Raw genomic sequence first — 21,033 nt, forward strand, 5'->3', positions numbered from 1 at the left:
TTATTGGTATGAGCTTTCGTGTGCATGCACACTTCTTCAGATACCATGCATGCACACAAAAGCTCATACTAATAACAAATTTAGTTGGTCTCTAAGGTGCTACTGGAGGGAATTTTTTTATTTTGTTTCAACTGTGGCAGACCATTACGGCTACCTACCTGTAACCAGTATACTCTGGTTATCCTAACGTCTTTGACCTCATTGGCCAAAGCTCTGGAAGGTGGAGGTGAAATGAACATCTTAGTGAGAATTGGGTAGAATTCTCCACAAGTAAAAGGGCAAAACATTGGTTGTGTGATCTGATGCACATCTGCTGAGAATTAAGCCCCATTGAATCCAATGGGGCTCACTTCTCTGTAAGTAAGTAAGCACACTTCCTAAGGAATAAGACCCACAGATCATAGTTGGGCTTACTTCTGAGTAAAAATGCATTGGCTTGCACTGTTAGATTGTAATTCCATGATGCAAATGTACCCCTATTTACTCCACAAAGTTTACAAAGCTATTGTACTACCAACCTTACTATATGCTTGTGAAACATGGACCACTTACAAAAGCCATCTCCAACTCCTCGAAAGATTCTATCAATGGTGTCTCCGAAAAAAATTTACACATCACTTGGGCAGACAGGCGAACTAATATCAGTGTACTGAAAGAAGCAAAGATCACCAGTGTTGAAGCAATGAGTCTTCAACATCAACTTCATTGGACTGGTCATGTTGTGCGGATGCCTGATGATCGTCTTCCAAAGCAACTACTCTATTCCGAACTTAAAAATGGAAAGCGTAATGCTGGTGGTCAGCAAAAGAGGTTTAAAGACTGTCTCAAGGCAAATCTAAAAAAAGTAGCATAAACACTGACAACTGGGAAACACTGGCCTGCGAGCGCTCCAGTTGGAGACCAGCCTTTACCAAAGGTGTCATGGGCTTTGAAGACACTCAAACTCAAGACACAAGGGAGAAATGTGCTAGGAGGAAGGCACGCTTGGCAAATCCACACTGTGATCAACTTCCGCCTGGAAACCAATGTGGATCCAGAATTGGCCTCCACAGTCACTTACGGACTCATTGTTAAAACTGTGTTTATGGAAGACAATCTTATTCGGCTACAAGTGATTGCCAAAGAAGAAGAAGAATTTACTCCACAAGTAAAAGGACAAGAGACTTTAAGTGCAATCTTATCCATGTCTCACTCAGAATTTGGAGCAAATGATTCAGCAAAGGAAACACAGCCCAGAATAACTAAGGAGATAGTACAAGAATATTTGGCTAGTTTAGATGTATTCAAGTCTCCAGGGCCAGATGAACTGCATCCAAGAGTATTAAAAGAACTGGCAGATGTGATCTCAGAACCACTGGCAGTCATCTTTGAGAATTCCTGGAGAACAGGCGAAGTCCCGGCAGACTGGAGGAGGGCAAATGTTGTCCCCATTTTCAAAAAGGGGAAAAGAGAGGACCCAAATAATTACCGCCCAGTCAGTCTGACATCAATACCAGGGAAGATTCTGGAGCAGATCATTAAGCAAACAGTCTGTGAGCACCTAGAAAGGAATGCTGTGATCACCAATAGTCAGCATGGATTTCTGAAAAATAAGTCATGTCAGACTAACCTGATCTCGTTTTTTGACAGAATTACAAGCCTGGTAGATGAAGGGAACGCAGTGGATGTAGCCTACCTTGATTTCAGCAAGGCATTTGACAAGGTGCCCCATGATATTCTTGTAAAGAAGCTGGTAAAATGTGGTCTTGACTATGCTACCACTCAGTGGATTTGTAACTAGCTGACTGACCGAACCCAAAGGGTGCTCATCAATGGTTCCTCTTCATCCTGGAGAAGAGTGACTAGTGGGGTGCCACAGGGTTCTGTCTTGGGCCCGGTCTTATTCAACATCTTTATCAACGACTTGGATGATGGACTCAAGGGCATCCTGATCAAATTTGCAGATGACACCAAACTGGGAGGGGTGGCTAACACGCCAGAGGACAGGATCACACTTCAAAACGACCTTGACAGATTAGAGAAATGGGCCAAAACAAACAAGATGAATTTTAACAGGGAGAAATGTAAAGTATTGCACTTGGGCAAAAAAAATGAGAGGCACAAATACAAGATGGGTGACACCTGGCTTGAGAGCAGTACATGTGAAAAGGATCTAGGAGTCTTGGTTGACCACAAACTTGACATGAGCCAACAGTGTGACGCGGCAGCTTAAAAAGCCAATGCAATTCTGGGCTGCATCAATAGGAGTATAGCATCTAGATCAAGGGAAGTAATAGTGCCACTGTATTCTGCTCTGGTCAGACCACACCTGGAGTACTGTGTCCAGTTCTGGGCACCACAATTCAAGAGGGACACTGACAAACTGGAACGTGTCCAGAGGAGGGCAACCAAAATGGTCAAAGGCCTGGAAACGATGCCTTATGAGGAACGGCTAAGGGAGCTGGGCATGTTTAGCCTGGAGAAGAGGAGGTTAAGGGGTGATATGATAGCCATGTTCAAATATATAAAAGGATGTCACATAGAGGAGGGAGAAAGGTTGTTTTCTGCTGCTCCGGAGAAGCGGACACGGAGCAATGGATCCAAACTACAAGAAAGAAGATTCCACCTAAACATTAGGAAGAACTTCCTGACAGTAAGAGCTGTTCGACAGTGGAATTTGCTGCCAAGGAGTGTGGTGGAGTCTCCTTCTTTGGAGGTCTTTAAGCAGAGGCTTGACAACCATATGTCAGGAGTGCTCTGATGGTGTTTCCTGCTTGGCAGGGGGTTGGACTCGATGGCCCTTGTGGTCTCTTCCAACTCTATGATTCTATGATTCTATGATTCTAGGAATAAGCCCCTTTATGTACATTGAGACTTATTCCTAGGTAAAGGAGCACAAGATTGCAGCCTTGTTCTAGTTCCCAACACATCAGCAAGTAAGTCCCATTGATCATACTGGGATGCATAACTGGAGCCATCCAGATGTTGTTGGATCCCAATTCCCATTGGTTCTAGCCAGCATGGCCAAAGGTCAGAGGTGATGAGAGTTGTCTAACATCTGGAGGGCCACAGCTTCCCCATCCCTGGCTGAAATTCTACATCTTATGCCTACTGCTATTTACTCTAGTTTTTGTTGTTTTTTTCCTTTACTTTTCTGATTTGTCTTAATGTTCTCTCTCTTTTTCATTCAGCTCAAAGAGAGGATTTTGAAGTTGAAGATGCAATGCTGGCTAAGACTTCAATCCCTGTTATAAATTCTCATTATAAAGCTATTTCCCCATGTTCTGGGGAATTAAAAGTGATTTTTTTTTTGAGGTCTGAATCACCCTTTTCCATTTTCTTAAAGTAGGGAGAGGCACAAATTGTTTTCCATCCATTTACTCCAGTCCACATCAGTAAAAATACAAAAGGCAGTAATAAGGAATTCAATAACAAATATTACTTTGAATACATGGACTAGAAACACAACTATTTTTAATAGCTAATAGAGTTGTTTCCCCCCTGTAAATATATAAAATCTACCAGTCAACATTTGCCACTTAATTGTAATGGCTGTTATGTTGTCCACTGGAACTTGACAACTGAATTCAGGCTCCACACAGGAGTTGGTAACTTAACAGGTGCATTAGCAAATATTTATTCTGCTCCCTGGTGGGACTTTCAATACTAGTATTTACCAGGCTTCTCCTTAGGTCAAGGGAAGGTGGGCGGCATCTAGAAGCTAGGTTGCACTTAAGGGTACATCAACTAGGTAATTCACTAACTGGACACAACACAGCTGCAATACATCACAGGATTGTGTGTGCTTAAACTCTTTGATCAAAAGGAGGTGTAACAGTACATGCCTGTGCATTGGATTGTGGCCTATGCTTGTTGATGACTCATGAACAATATGAAAATGTCTTCTTTATCTGTCTGATACTGCTGGGATGATCTGCCTTCATGCACAGCCTGTGTATTGGGCAAGGAAGGATTTGGGTCTCTGCTAGACACCTTGTCATTGCCAGGCATGCACCCTTAAGTTCCTGGAGATGGCTTTGTGAGATGCTCATGTGACTAGCCCATGACACAAATCTGCCTATGGTAATTTTTCAGTAGGTTTTTCAGAAAATTAAGATAATGGGTGGGGCCTCACTGGGATATTGGAGAACTGAAGTCCAGAGCACAAAAGACTTGGTATTCCATGCCTATCCCCCACCCCAGCCACCCTCCAACAACTCCCCAGCTTTCTGCTGAGAAAGCCCTTTAGCAGGAAAGGAAGAGGCACCTGCACCTCTTTGCCTCTTGACATTGCGCCAGTCTGGACAGGCAAGTGGAAACCAGCAGGGGCTACAGCATGTGGAAATTGCATGGGATGGAGAAGCGCGTTGTCAATTTCACTCATGAATTACTTCATTAAAAGCTTAAGTCTCCAAGTCCCCATTCAAGGCAACTGCCAGCTCTGACTGTCACTTTTCCTCCTCTTGAGTGCCCCATGCTGCTTTTTTACAGCAACATGCCAGCAGTTGACTCGGTGCTCCAAGAGTTTCCCACAGTTCCTGCTGCTTCTCTCTTGAAGATAAGCCAAAAAATAAATGTATAAATGAGGGCAACTCTGCTCTGGTTTAGGGAGCCATGAATATGTGCGATGGCTGGGATTGCGATGGGGATTGGGATGGGGATGGGGTGGGAATGACAGGGTTTCTCCCAACGCTTCAGTTGATGGCCAGAATCAGTTTTGCTTAGGGGGAAATACTGTACTCAGAACCTCAAAAGAACCTAAGCAGTGTCTTGCTGCATCAGACCCAATCCAGCATTCTGTTCTCAGAATGGCTCACCATAGACATATGGGAAGACCACAAGCAGGCCATGAGCATAGAAGCCCTTTGCCCACTGATGTTCCTCAGAAACTGGCACTCAAAGGCTCAGTGCCTTTGGTAGTGGAGGTAGTTCTGAATCAGAAAGTTTCGTTGGGAATACATGGAGAACATGCATCTGAGACCAGGATTTACCATCTTGTGAGGTCTGGAAGGTCTGTGCCTATCAGCAGTACCAACAGGAGTTGTTTGGATGCTATCACTCACCTCCCAAGAGAATTCATTGATAGTTTTGAAGGAGAGTAATTCCAGTAAGAGTCTGTTGGGTTGAAATAACGACAGACGAGTAGCAAGTGTCATGTGAGAGGCATCTCTCGAGCAAGTCCCGAGGAGACTCTTTTATTGAATATTACAACATTGCCACAGGTGCGCTCGTTGCTGATTAGTTGACACAAATACAAAGCAAAGGTTACATATAGGCATTAATCACCAATAGATTAAAGGCTGGGAAAGGGAGCACAGAACTAGACAGGCATGAAACCTCCTAATTAAATTATAACTAGTGATTGATTATCATGACTTGAAAGAACATAACAATCGCAGTCCGTAGATGTGGTCAACAATGCGTTAAGGAACAGGTCAAGGTACACTGTTTCATGAACTCAATGGGAACTGATCAGAACATTCTCAGACTCATGTGCAGAGGCAAAAACTTCCCAGCAAGAGTCCTACGACGTTTTAACCCAATAAGGTTTGAGTCATACTTTGCTGGCTAACTCTAGTCATGGGCAGGTCCCAACACCACCATCAATAAATTCTGCTGGCACCATCAAACTGACTTTGGTTTCTTTCAAAGTGCCTGCAGATGCTTCCGATTCTTAGGACACTTTGTAGGACTGTCTGCATAATTGCCTTGAAATTCACTTTGGGGTTAGTTCACTGGCTTCTCTCAAATTGGAGATGAAACAAAATTTTGTATCATATTTTTTTAAAGAAAAAAACCAGGAAAGCAACATTTTTAAATTGTCATGTTTGAAATCCTGAGTTGGCACACCTTTCAGTTTCAGCAGGTATCACTGAAATATGGGGAGCTGACTTAAAGGTAAAGGTAAAGGGACCCCTGTTTTTGTTTTTATTATGTATCTTGTGTTCTCATTTTGAATTTTTATGTTGTGAGTCACCTGTGAGGTATACAAATTTAATAGGTAAAGGTAAAGGGACCCCTGACCATTAGGTCCTGTTGTGGCCGACTCTGGGGTTGCAGCGCTCTTCTCACTTTATTGGCTGAGGGAGCCGGCGTACAGCTTCCGGGTTATGTGGCCAGCATGACTAAGCCGCTTCTGGTGAACCAGAGCAGTGCATGGAAATGCTGTTTACCTTCCCACCGTAGCAGTACCTATTTATCTACTTGCACTTTGATGTGCTTTCAAACTGCTAGGTTGGCAGGAGCAGGGACCGAGCAACGGGAGCTCACCCCGTCACAGGGATTCGAACCGCCAACCTTCTGATCGGCAAGTCCTAGGTTCTGTGGTTTAACCAACAGTGCCACCTGCGTCCCTAGGAAGCTGGCTTACACTGAGACAATTAGTCTTTCTAACGCTATATTGTCAAAAACTAACTGGCAGAGGATCTCTGGGGTTCCAGGCAGGAGCCTTTCTCAGCCCTTCCTGGAGTTGCCAGAGATTGAACCTGAGACCTTCTGCATGCAAAGCAATTGCTCTACCACTAAGCTACGTCCCTTCTGCACCAGCATGGCAGGAGTGGCCCTTCTTTTGGGGAAGAGTAGATGGAAAGTACAAGGGAATTGAAAATATACGTCTAAAACAACCTGCTAAGAAGACTATTTAAAGAGGTGCAATGGATATGTAGAATGGGCAAGTTCCACTTGATAGTTTTCAAAATAGGGCTCCCTCAGTTCTCAGGGGAAGGAGCAGTTAGAATAAACATGGAAATGTTGCCATGTGGCTTCAACAAGTCATATCTAAGGAATGGGGAGAATTTTAAATCAGTTCACATTTAAAGGTGAGTCTACTTAATTCACACTTTCTGAAACTATATGCAAACTGAAAAAGCCATCCTTCAAAATTTGCACTTTCCCAAATTTTACATTGCAATTCTCCTGTGAAGTGATGTGTATAAAAATCATTTAGTAGGGTAAAGTGTGTATAAAAATGCATATATTAGTGACAATAACATACAAAACTGCATTCTATTTCTGTAATATTAAGTTGTTTCAAACTCTTTTTAATATTGTATAATATTGTGTTTTGATGTCAATATTTTGTTTTAATTTTTGTAACCCTCCCCCAGGACCTTATGGTGAAATGCAGGTAATACATTATAGTTTTAAGAGTGGAAGAATGAGAAACTGGGGAAGTTGAAATTGACAGGTACACTTATCTCTACCATATATATATATAGCTCTAAAAAAATCTCTTGCATGAAATAAGCAACAGAGCTTTACAACTTATTTAGTTTGGAACAGAGGCGGAATTTAGAGCTGCTGGGATTCAAGTGCATAAGCTCCTGTGTGTGTCTGTGTGTCTCTGTGTGTGTTTGTGTGTTGGGCACTGCAAGGACCTCAAAGCCGTTCTCTCCGGCACAGCAGTACCATCTTCCAATGCAGTTAACCCCCTTCCGTCCTGCTTTGATAACCAGAAGTGCGGACAAAAATAACCAGCCTTTCCTCTCTAATGACCTATTTCCAATTTATTCTTTGGCATCAAATCTTATAAAAGAAGAATAAGAAGGACTGAAAGGACCGGCCAATCAATATAACGTTGAAAGCTCGGGTTTATTGATCCACTCCCTGGATTTTGCTAGAATCAAAAGAAACGCAAACCAGGGCAAAAAACAACAACAACAGCAACAAGCCACAAGGAAAGGATGGGAATTGTCTAACTAAGACTCCTATTACCGTTTTGGGTGTCTTCTTGTTTGTTCGTGGAAGCATCCCTGGAGGAGGTTGGGGGTTCGAGTTGGCGGTGTCCTACTACCCTTTTGTAGTAGAGAGGGACAGAACACTATGGAAGTAATTACAGTCTAATCTGCTGAACTTAGTCATGGCTGGGAAGAAGGACTGGCAAGAGGAAGAATAGGGGTGTCTCAGGTCCTGCTGAGAGCCCCCTGAAAAGCTGGACATTTGCCCTGGGGAACTGATGTTGCAAGGGATGCTGCTGCTGCACAGACAAGCACTGCCCCCCACTCCACTTTTCCTAACTAGAAAAAGCACCTGGCTGCAGAAACATGCTTCCAGCTTGCCCATCATCTGGCAGAAAGGGGTCTGTAACAAACCAACTTTAGCCTTGCTAACATCCCCACTGCAACTATATCAGTCAGTTTGAGAAGTTGGATACCTTCTAACTGCCCATTGCAGGCTGAAATTAAGGGAACTCCACCTTGGTTTAGAGTCCATCCCACAAAGAACTACAGGAACTAAAGCTATTTTGAGCCACCTCACCCCTTGCTTTTTCCTGTAGGACCAATTGCAGTCATTAACAGTCCTCAACAGGATTACCACACCTATCAGCCAATCACCCACTCCCACCACCCTTCTGAGTATTACCCCTCCCCACCCTCTCACTATATATAAGGGTCTGGTGACTTCTGTTTCAGTGTATCTGAAGAAGTGTGCATACACACGAAAGCTCATACCAATAACAAACTTAGTTGGTCTCTAAGGTGCTACTGGAAGGATTTTTTAAAATTTTGTTTCTACTATAGGAACTATAGTTTTTTAAGAGTGCTGAGAATTGTTATGAGGCACTTGTTCCCCTCCCAGAGCTACTATTCCAGGAATTCTTGTGAAGAGGGATTGACTGTTAAATTACCCTGAGAATTTGACAGTGGAACAAACTTCCTCAGAAGCTGGTGAACTCCTCTTCATTGGAGGTTTCTAAGCAGGGGCTGGATGTCTATCTGTAATGGATGCTTTAGTTAAGATTCCTGCATTGCAGGGGGAATGGACTAGATGACCCTTGTGGCCCCTTCCAATTCTATAAATCCTATGATTCTATTTAATTGTAGCTCTGTGAGGGGAAAAGGAGTCCCCTAACTAAAACAAGTCCACGAATGCAAAGACCTGTGCCATGCTTCTTCCCCACTGTCTTGTCTCCCTGCCTGGACTGTAATTCTGCTTTGGAGAGTTGCTGGAACCCTCAGGACAGATTTAGGAGCCAGGTGGTGAGAAGGAAGGTAGGAAAGGTCTGCTGCACAGGGGAAAGTCCTTCTGGTGGCAAAAGGGTTTAGCTGGACACTGTAAACCCATGCATGATCTGCATACGTGAAGGCAGGATCCCTCTTCATGCAGACAACCCTACATGTGTACAGCCTGCATGCACACAGGCCAGTGAAGTGGGACTAGCAGGCACAAGCCTGACTCCCTCCTTTAAGCAGAAGTGGATTTAGGGGAGCACAACTGGTTCGGTTGCACTGGGAGCAGAGCCTCAGGGGCAGGGATGGAGGAAGGGGGCGGTGGGTGGGCAGGGATGGTGGGGGCAGACTGACCCAGGTGTCTTCGCTGAGGGGGTGACATTTGGCGTGCCGCCCTCCCACAACTCCCAAGCCTACCCTGAGCCGTAGGGGAAAGGGGGGAACTGTGCTGCTTTGCCAGCGGCATTCCCCCTTCTCCCAGTTTTGACAGCTGGGGGGGCTTGGGAATCACGGGTGGTGGCACGCCAAATGTCCGCCATCGGCAGCTCATTCTGCCCCTGTGGGTGGCTCGCTCTGCCCCCGGCTGCAGGGCGCATGCACTGCTCCGTGCACCCAACAGCTATCCTGCACCTGGGAGGGCACTCTCCATGCCCTGCCCCCTCCAGAGAATGCCCCGCCCCTCAGGAGCACGCCCCGCCCTCCTTGGGAGCACGCTTGCCCTGGGCAGCACAGGCATATCCTCCACCACTGCTCAGGGGTGCTGCAGGCAGTGCCACAACTATGATGTAGAATGGAAATTGAGAGGCAGGAATGGAGCACTGAATTTTGGGCACCACACAGGGCACTGCTGTGACCCCAAGGTCCGCGACTGCTTCAGGTCTTCGCTATGCACTCTGTGCTGCTATCTCAATGGATGAACAGGTCATAAGTGAACATGCCCTCTCAGGCAAGTGGTGAAAACAAGGGCACGCCGTGATTTCCATTCTAGCGCCAGCATGGAGACTCCATCATACAGAGGCCATTCTCAACTTCCTCTACTTGATGAACATAATCTGTGCCTCATTTCCCTATCAGAAGGTATGGAACAGGATTTGGGATGAGCATTTAACTGCAGCACAACTTCCTTTATCTAAATGGCTTGAAGAAAACATCAGGCATTCAGGTCAACACAGGTAGCGCTTGATTAGGAGGTGTCTGATTTGAAACGCATCGGATGCCATCATTTCAAATGTAAAACTTAAATTTGCACATTCAGTAAATAATATTTGAAACTCGTGGGAGGTCACACGGCAACGACCTCCTGCAGCCTAGTGCCTTTCAGATGTTTTGAACAACAACTCCCACCAGCCCCAGCCAGCATGGCCAATGGTCAGGGATGATGATAATTTAAATACAAAGCACCTGGACAGACCAAGTTGTGAAAGACTCCTCTGCAATGATTCATGCTGAAGCAAGGCTTTTTCAGAAACAAGCCACCCCTAGCCCTTGGAATAAGATGCCATGTGTATCTCAAAATTATTGTTGTTGTCTTTATTTTTATTATTATTTATTAAATTTGTGAGGAATGCGGGTGGCACTGTGGGTTAAACCACAGAGCCTAGGACTTGCTGATCAGAAGGTCAGCAGTTCGAATCCCTGCGACAGGGTGAGCTCCCATTGTTCTGTCCCTGCTCCTGCCAACATAGCAGTTTGAAAGCACATCAAAGTGCAAGTAGATAAATAGGTACTGCTACGGTGGGAAGGTAAACGGCATTTCAGTGCGCTGCTCTGGTTCACCAGAAGCGGCTTAGTCATGCTGGCCACATAACCTGGAAGCTGTACGCCAGCTCCCTCAGCCAATAAAGCGAGATGAGCGCCACAACCCCAGAGTCGGCCACAACAGGACCTAATGGTCAGGGGTCCCTTTACCTTTACCTATTAAATTTGTATACCTCACAGGTGACTCACAACATAAAAATTCAAAATGAGAACATATGTATGTACCAGGCAAGCCACCCAGAGGAGAGCATTCCACAAAAGGGGAGCCACCACAGAGAAGACCCATTCTCATGTTGCCAACCTCTGGGTGTGTCATGGAGGGGGCACATGAAAAGGGGCTTCAGAAGATGATGTCAGGGTCTGGGTTGGTTCATATGGGGAGAGGCAGTCCTTGAGGTATTGTGGTACTCAGCCATTTAAGGAGTCTTAAAGAAACAAGACTTTCCAGTGTGGCTAAGGCTCAATAGAGTATCTCCATTAAGGCCCAGGCACCATATTTTGGTCCCAGTACAAGTTTACTGCACGAATCCTCTGCTACACATATACTGTAATCCCATCCCAGGCACACAATCTCATTCAATACATGTTTCTATTAAAATTTTGGAATGACACTTTCCACATTACGACATTAACCCCCCACCCCAAGTACACAAAGACACACGTCTTCGCTGCCCCCCCACCTCCCTTGATATTAGGGTGATGCCAGAATTTGATCTCCAGTTTCTCAAACAATTTCTTCTCTGAAAGAAACTTCCATTTTTCTTCTTCATGCTCAGGGTGCTTTAAAATTTCCTGAGAATTCATGGGGCAAGGGTTTTCAAGATCAACTTTTCATTACAATGTGGGCGGTATGTGTGTGTTTTAGTATCTTATACACATTTCTCCAGCACATTGTAGCCTCCCCAGTTGCCTACTCTGATAATAATAAAAAAGCCTGTGGAAGAAATTACCCCATGAGATATTCCTTGGGTTTCAATTGGAGGCTGCAGAGGGCAGAACACTGGAATAATTATTTGTAGAATTAAAGGTCACCCCCCCCCCAGTAACTTGCAAGGTAAAGTAAGTATGACAGAAGCCTGGCAACCCGTCCATGAGAATTGCACCAGAATATTCCCTCACCCTCTTTGATTGAATGCATTTTTCCTCATTAATTGATGGAAATGGTTGGGGGAAATGGGATATATTTCTAACCCAACACTATTTAATACAGTACAACATTCAGCCTGAGGAAGAATCCAAGGAAGTTTTGTTTTGTAACTTTTTCTGGCACAAATAAAGGTGTTATCCTGTCAATGTTTTGATTTATTTTATTTATTGATCAGCATGGCTGTAAGCATGTTTGAAACAAATTGATTTCCTTTAAAGCTTCATTTTTTCCACCTTTTGCCTTGTGAAATCATGACTCATCACCCCAAAGACAACTTCTCTTGCAAGTTCACACTCACTATATAGTTCACACTCAATATATAATGGGAACCCAATCTTGCCCCATGCTAGAACACCTTCAGGTTTTTTAAACGAGTGCCGGCTGTAAAACATGCCAGCAGCCTCCCACTGTCTCTGAGATCAATGTCCCTGATTATTATTGTGCTTTGTCCATATAACCAGCCTCACTCCTGGGTATGCACAAGGAACTCTGAGAGGCAGTTAGTTCTTGATAGAGCTCATTGTTTAGAAGGCTGCTTTTTTTACTCTTAACACTGCTTTTGACCAGCCCCAAGCTGAAGTCACATGATCTGGATGATAGGCACACAAATTCAGAGAAAAAGGTTTCCATAAATATCTTCAATCATGACCTACACATTCATGTGAACGCACACACACACACTTCATGGTAATGAAAATTGAAACCTGGGCTAGATTCCTGTAGATCTCCAGCCTCCCAGTAAGAAATTCCCTTTTCTGTCAAGCTTGGACCACACAGTCCCCCTTTGCCCTGCTCTCACGGATCGGCCACCAAAGTAGCAGCTGCAGTTCTGTTCATCTGATAAAGATTTTTTATTGACAAAAAGTCATCTTTTATTTAAAAGAGAGAGACAGACAGAGACAGAGAGAGAGCAAGGAAGATAGAGAGCCAGGGGCAGATTGTGTGATGCCAGCGATAAACAGCCTATTGCAGCAAAGTTTAATTAAAAATTATTGTTACAGTTGCATGTAAGGAGCCCACCCCTCATCAGGGGAAATGGATTTCCGATAGATCTTCAGGAATAAGTCCATTGGTGTGTGTATTATTTGAAGACATAATGAATAGAGGGCAAGAGAAGGGAAGCAGCTGTGGAGAGAATTGCAAATTGGTAGCCCCCAAACAGACTAAAATAGACATTTATTCAAAAGCATTAGGACAGGTTTTCTGCCGGAACAGGTTTTCTATCATTGTGGGAGGAGATGCCCCGTGGTTCAAGATTTTCCTTATCTAATCCTTGAGGTCAAATGCCAACAGCAGCTTGTTCCATCTTCCTGCTTCCTTACAGGAAAAAAAGCGGAATGGTGATTACTGGCCAGACCGCCTTTTACACACTCTTGTGCCCAGGGAACCGGACTCAAGCTGTGGATGGCCGCTCTGCAATCAGGGGACAGCATAAGGGAATGGGCTGTTGTAAAATGAGTGTCAGCAAGGGCCTTTAAAAATAGAACAAAGCCACAGCAGAGAGAATGTCATTCTAGCAGGTCCGACCTTTTCACGTAAACTAATCGATTTCAAGGCATATTGTCAAAGAGGTTCTGTGCTGAAAGATTGTAGGGTGGTGATGGCTGGTGGGTTCTCTCTCTCTCCCTCTCTCTCTCCCCTTTTCTCAGGAGGATTAAAAGAACAGTAGACATTCAAATGTTAACAGATGTTGCATCCTAGCACAGCGGAGTTTTGCTGTTCTTAAGCGGTGGCAGCTGAAATCTGCAGAGCTGAGGAAAGAACTGGAAGAGGAAATGGACAAAGGGTTTCATAATGGAAGTGGTCACCACTGCTGCTTAGGTTGAAGACACATGACCGACTTAAAATGCAGCTAGGTCATTCCCACCTACCCCCACGCGAATCGAAGCTGGTCTGCTGGAAAACTTATCAAATCACAGAAACGACAGGGCAGAGGTGGATTGTGGGTAATATGTGTACACCATGTCCCCAACCAGCGGTGGGAGTGCACTGCTTGCAGAGTAGCTGCATGCACAGCAATCACATAACCCGCTCACCCACTTTGTGGCCTTTTCAAAATGGTAAACAGAAGCTTGCAGAGCTATGGCTCAATGATGGAGCTCCATGCTTTGCATGGTGAAGGTCCCCCTATTCAGTCCCTCGGATTCCCAGGTAGGGATGAATGCCTGTTTGAAATGCCAGAGACTTGATGCCATTCAGAATAGACCACCAGGTGTAGCCAAGATGGTTGCAGACTGGTGGAAGCTGTAGACCAAAATACGTGGAGGGCACTATGTTGGCTACCCTTGGTATAGACAATGTTGAGCTTGATGGACCAATGACCAGGTTCAGAATCAGAGAGCTTTTCTGTTCCAGGATTGACAGGGAGATCTCAGCTCAGCAGGGCTTTTGTGAAGAAGCCAGCAACACCTTCATATGGGGACTGCCTGTTATGGCAGGGCTGCCATGCAATCAGCTTTTCCTTCCATACAATCTGCACTAGGAGCAGATCCACACCAGGCATTTAAAGGACATTCAAAACACATGACTTCCCCCAAAGAATCATGGGAACTGTAGTTTCCCCCTCCCAGAGCTATGATTCCCATATTCCTTAACAAACTACAGAACCCAGGATTCTTTAGTGGGAAGCCATGTGCTATAAATGTGCATCAGCTATGCTTTAAGTGCATGGTGTAGATCTGCTCTGGGTCATGAGCTCATGGGGATTACTGAGCACTAGGACTGAGGGGACATTTGCACTGACTGCTATGTGTATAATCCATTTGTTTTTGATTCCACATTCAGCTTCTGTTGTTTCCCTGGCACTGCATGCTTCGGTGACTTGCTAACCTCTGGGCTGTTTTTCACTTGCTGTTGTCCCTTTTTGAAGAGGCACAAGAAGTGATATAGTACAATTTCGTATTGTATTATCCCTCTGTTCCTCCACTCATCAGTGAACCCTCTATTTCTTCTGCGATTCCAGCTCCAAAGGCAGAAGCTGGGCGTATGTGATCTTGCACATCTTTTAAGAGGCTGGCTTGCCAGATGATAGGAGGGAGGGGGGAGATGTTTGCCATATACAGCCCCCTTCATACCCACCATCACTGTAAAAGTGTGCAGAGCTGGGAGGAGGTCGTCAAATGCTGTTCAGATGCAGGTCTCTATTTATCTCTTTCAGAGGGAAAACCATAAATGTCATTGTGCCAAATCATCTAATGCCACATTTTTCCTCCTGTTTTTTTTTTTTTTTTTAAATGGAAACCATGAGGGATATACTGGAACTGGTGTGAACGAAGATTAATTGCATGCATACAATTAACAAGCATGTGCAGTTTTATTTGTTGGCAATATAACCAGCAGCCACAGGTAAGACTGCGGTGCCAGTGGGGTAGCGTGCAGTGGGAACCACAGGCCTGGAGGGAAAATGCAACCCTCAGGACTTGCCCTAGGCAACATTCCATTCTTAGGCCACAATCTTTCTTCCCAGGCTGCATCTCTCACAAGCCCTGCTCTGTGCTCTTTTTAAGTACTTTTGTCTGCCCAGGAATGTCTTTGAAGTTCTAATAATGCTCCTTGCTTGCCTTCATGGAGAGATGAGTATGTTGGAACCTCTGGCTTTTGAGTGACTGGATCATGGTCTATTGTACAAAAGTAAGAGTCGCACCTGCTGCTTAACCCACTTTTACCTCCATCAAGGTTACTTATGAAGCAATGCTTCATTTGGGACTATAAATCCCATGATTCCTAGCTAACAGGACCAGTGGTCAGGGATGATGGGAATTGTAGTCCAAAAACATTTGGAGGGCCAAGTTTGCCTATGCCTGCCCTGGGCTGTAGATGGTTCCTCACCTAAACTAAGTGCCATGCATGGTGAGGAGTGGAAGTTTAACTCCCCCCCCCCCACTTGGTGATATGGCCCTGGCAAGCACCTCCTCTGCAAAGGTGCTGTTTGCATTTGAATCCACCCAGGATTGTGGCAGGGAGAGAAAGAGTGAATCTCCCCATTGCCAACTCTTCAGTCTTGTCCCTACAGAGGACAGAGAAGTGATGGTGAAAATGCACCAATCCGGCAACGCAGGAATGCATCTGCAATATATTATTCAGCCACTAAAGGTCACTCTGAGACACACAGAAGTGTAGACAAGACTCTCTGCTGGGCAAAAAAGGAGGACAAAGCAAAACAGGCTCTCAAGCTGCATGGAATCCTGTTTGTTCAACCATCAGGCTGTGCCTTTAGACCAGTGTCTTGAGTCTGTTCCCCAAGCACCAAGTTCCTACAGAGTGGGACACAACTTAGATAAGCACCAGGCTTAGGACACAGAAATCTGAAGCTTCCAAATGAGGGGAGATGTTTCATGCATCCCACTTAAGTACTTATTTGGAGAGAGAGCTTTCTACAGAGACGGGACCTGAAGAGGAGAACAATTATATGTAGCTTATATAAAAGATGCCTATTCTCTGGTGCATGCATTAGAAAGCATCAAAGATTGTGTATTTTATGTAAATGTTAAAAGAGTATATTTTACATAAAAGGGCACACAAACTGTGTACAGTGAGACAGAATAATATACAATGGATCGACGTGGGACACGCTAGCACCAAAAGGCTAGCATAGGGCAGAAAGGACCTACGACTGAGTCCCAGAAGACTGAAATGAAACAGAATGAACTGCTCAGCCCATCGCTATGAACAGTAGATTTTTTAATTTTTATTTACAAAAGAAGGTTGAACTTTAAACGAAAAAAGAGACTGATCTCCAAGAAAGAGAAGTTCGGGAACACAATTCTTCCTGGAAGTCAACCCTCAGGAAGAATTTCACCATCTTCTTATATGTGTGGAGGAAGGAGGTGTGGTTGTTCAATGAAGAGAGGGAAATCACTTTGCACATGCTCAGGGGCATTCTTTTTTTGCATTGTAGATTGAATCAATAATCAGTCACTTCTTTCAGAGCAAAGCCTAGATGTTAATAAAAAAAGTATTTTTGTTGGCTCAGATTTAGCCCTGACCTGTTGCCAACGCTCCCTGCCTTCTAGCTAGAGAAACCTGCAAACCATCCTGGCGCAGCACAGCAAGCAATTAAAATGGATCTTGCCTCCATCACACCTCTGCCGTCTCCCAATACCCCAAACATGGAAATGCCCTGCTCCTGCATTGTCATAGCTTCCAGCCAACCAGGAGGGCGTCTGTCTGGAATCTACCCTCTCCTGCAGTTGGACATTTACAGAGTATGAAGAGCTTCCACTCGGATTGACAAACTGGCAGAGCAGTACAGGCAACTGCTAAAACCTGCCACATCCTAGTTAGTCTGTCTATGAAGGATTGGCTGATAGCTGACAAGTGAAGAATGATTGTGAATAGGGGACGGGAAGGGAATGGCGGGCGAGTGCTGAGTGACAAACTCACTTGGCGCCTTTCCAGAGTGGTCTGTCATTTCCCACATCCCCTTCCAGTACATGTGCACTTGTTGTTACACATCTTTTGCAAGAATGGACCCACAAGCACAATCCAACTCTCCTTACACACATTAAGGCTCTGTGTGGAGGCAAAGGTATGAAGGATGCCCATGGGTGATTTTTTAAAAACAGTATCGGGACAGGATGCCTGTGTGTGCTTTTGTTGTTGTTGTTGTTTAGTTGTTTAGTCGTGTCCGACTCTTCATAACCCCATGGACCAGAGCATGCCAGGCACTCCTGTCTTCCACTGCCTCCCACAGTTTGGTCAAACTCATGCTGGGAGCTTTGAGAACACTGTCCAACCATCTGTCCAACCACTGTCCTCTGTCATCTCCTCCTCCTTGTGCCCTCCATCTTTCCCAACATCAGGGTCTTTTCCAGGGAGTCTTCTCTTCTCATGAGGTGGCCAAAGTATTGGAGCCTCAGCTTCAGGATCTGTCCTTCCAGTGAGCACTCAGGGCTGAGTTCCCTAAGAATGGATACGTTTGATCTTCTTGCAGTCCATGGGACTCTCAAGAGTCTCCTCCAGCACCATAATTCAAAAGCATCAATTCTTCGGCGATCAGCCTTCTTTATGGTCCAACTTTCACTTCCATACATCACTACTAGGAAAACCATAGCTTTTACTATATGGACTTTTGTGCTTTTTGTGCTTTTGTACATTGCTGTAAGACACTTTGAGACCTAGATGGTGAAAAGTGGGACTATAATACCTAGTCAGACCACTGGTTCATGTAGCTACATACTGTCTGCACTGCCTGGCAATGGCTTTCCAAGGTTTCGGACAGGAGCCTTCACCACCCCTTCCTGGAGATGCCAGGATTTGAACCTGGGACCTTCTGTGTGCAAAGCAGATGCTCCACCACTGAGCTACAGCAGCAAGGGCAATGGGCTGAGCTTTTTCCTTTCCCCTGAAGCAGCAGCTTGGCATTCTGTAAAGCCAAGAATAAGGAACTTCTTTTTTTTATTGGCTCAAGGACTGCATTCCCTTCTGGGCAACCCTCCAGGTGCCACAAGCTAATGGTGTGTGGAGACATGAGCAAAAATGGGCAGAGCAATGAATGTGAATTTTCTTCACACAACCGCACACACTCACATGCCACTTTGGCTAGACAGAAACCCCCAAGGATGCTGCAAAGCAGAAGCAGGGAAGGGCATGGCCTAGGGAGAAGGGGTGAGGTTTGGGGAGAGTTCCGATGGTCTGTTAAAAAGTCCTAGAGGGTCACACTGGAAATGGTCATTGGACAGGACCAAGTTGCAGCATCACAACACACTCAAGAGGGAAAACATGCCCCCATCCACTGTCTTCACACCTTTATACCTCCCTTACTTGGCCTAGAAAAAGCCACAAAGGCTGTGCCTCTGGTTAAGAACTTAATTCGTTCTGGAGGTCCGTTCTTAACCTGAAACTGTTCTTAACCTGAAGCACCACTTTAGCTAATGGGGCCTCCCACTGCTGCCGCGCTGCTGGAGCACGATTTCTGTTCTCATCCTGAAGCAAAGTTCTTAACCCGAGGTACTATTTCTGGGTTAGTGGAGTCTGTAACCTGAAGCGTCTGTAACCTGAAGCCGAGGTACCACTGTATCTCTTTCCTCCCAGGGGAGTTGCTTCAGTCCCTTTGCTTAATTCTGAACTCTTTTCCAGCTTTACAATATCATTGTGCTGGTTCTGGCTTAGGGCAAACAGCAAAAATGCACAATAAATAAATCCTGCCCCGTCTCAGTGCACACCCAGGCACCTTGAGAGAACCTTGAAATAGGGACTGGGAAGTATTGTCCTCTAGCTCTTCCCCCAGAGCTAAACAGGGGCTGGCACAGATTCACCTAGCAGCCTGCAATGGTCTGGGTGACTGTCCCACATATGGTGTGTGTCGGCCTGGTAACCAGCAGCTAATCACTAGCAAGACTTGCGCTCTCTCATACTCCAGCTGTGAGCTCCTCCCCTACTAAACCCGATAAACAGCAGGACAGCTGGTGTGTGGGCTCCCATTGCAGCAGCTACTCAAGGAATTGTGCTGGCAAAAACAGAGAGAGAGAGAGAGAGAGAGAGAGAGAGAGAGAGAGAGAGAGAGACACTACGGACCAGAAGGAGGAAGATGTAAAAAGACCCAAAACCAAAATAAAAACAAAAGCCCAAACTCCCTAAAATAAAATCCAATATAATGTAATCCTGTTATTTCCCAAATTGAAGAACTGACACATTATATAAGCCCCATTCCATATCCACGGCATTCACCCTTGTTGCTTCATGGCTTTGCAACAAAGATACTTCAATATTTAATATGCCGCTGATTGTGGAGTTGAGAAATGAGCTTTCTGCTCAGTGGCCCAATTGTAAGATTGGAAAATAGGTGGGGTGATGAAGGTGGAGATTGGCTGGTGAAGGACCCTGTGTGAGAGACAGGGAAGATCTCCCAGGCTGGGAGAAGAAAGGGAAGCTCGCAGGTGAGAGCTGGGAGGGTCCACATTCTTCTGTGGGAGACAAAGATTAAGATCTACTTTTGAGAGAGGACTCTGCATTTTCTTTGCTCTTTCTCTCTTTGTTTTTGTTTTTATCTAGATTAGGGTTTCTAAAATAAAAAAAATCTTATCGTATTACGAAAAAGCTTTAATGAAATTTTATGGAAAATAGTTGGTGTGAGATGGTGGCACTCCACACTTCAAGAATTGGAAAAGTGGTTACTGGGCTGGGAAACATGGATATTTGGGCTGAGAAGCAGGGACAGATTGAGAATTATTGGAATACAATACAACACCCTCTCCTGCTCCTTCCATGAGATCAGTTTGATAGGAAGCTGTCCAGACCCTGTGCAAAGATCTAAGTACAGATGGGACTGTTCAAGAATAACAATGGCCTTTCCAGCAGCCACACTTTAAATTTGACAAGGCTGGGTGCTATCCCTTCAAGATGGCTGGAGTATTATTGTTATGGGAATTTGTCCCCCCCCCCTTCCTCCCCAAGGAGCCCAGTCCAGTGTGACAAACATGCAAATGGCAAAACCGTTTGAACTCAAAACATTTCCAATAAAGTCGCAGACTGGGGAAGATCTCTATTTAAAATGCACCCAAACAACAACAGAGATGGTGGCACCTGTAATATTGAATGGGAGAGGTTTCCAAAGGGTTGGATGGCACAACTCATGAGGAATAAACCTCACTTCGCTGCACACTACAATATTGATAATCATCCACTTCTACACTTGTATCAAATAAAGGACAAAAAATGCCCGCCATAGCTGCACATTACACATTTCGGGTTTGGTCTTAAGTCATGAATAAGCACAGGCAAATCAGCCAAGTGCAGCATTTATAAGAACGTATTTATTTAGCATATGAAGACACCTCTTTTATATTAGATTTGTATCTGAACAATGTCTGGGGTTGTAAGGATGTGACCTCCATGACAATCTGTTACAATTCCCTTTCAACTGATGCTGTGTTTTTTTCCTTCCTTCCTTCCTTCCTTTTTTTTTTAATATGATGTGATATGAAAATCAGATAATGGTTTATCAAAGTGTGATTTTCCTTTCTTTTTCTTTTCCCTTAAAAAAGCCCCCACAAAACCTTTTAATAGCATGTGGCATTTTCAGGCTAGGCATTTTGAAAGATTCCGACTCAGTTCAAAGAGCAGTTTCCTTTTGGAAAAAGGACAAACCACAAATTAAAGGGGAACCAGGATGATGGAAATCATCTCTTGAAAGACAGATCCCTTGTCTGTGTTATTAATAACACAGTAGATGAATATTTAAGCAGAATGAATTTTTTAGAA

The sequence above is a fragment of the Podarcis vaucheri genome (genome assembly GCF_965113315.1).
Source record: "Podarcis vaucheri genome assembly, chromosome: 15".
Taxonomy (NCBI): domain Eukaryota; kingdom Metazoa; phylum Chordata; class Lepidosauria; order Squamata; family Lacertidae; genus Podarcis; species Podarcis vaucheri.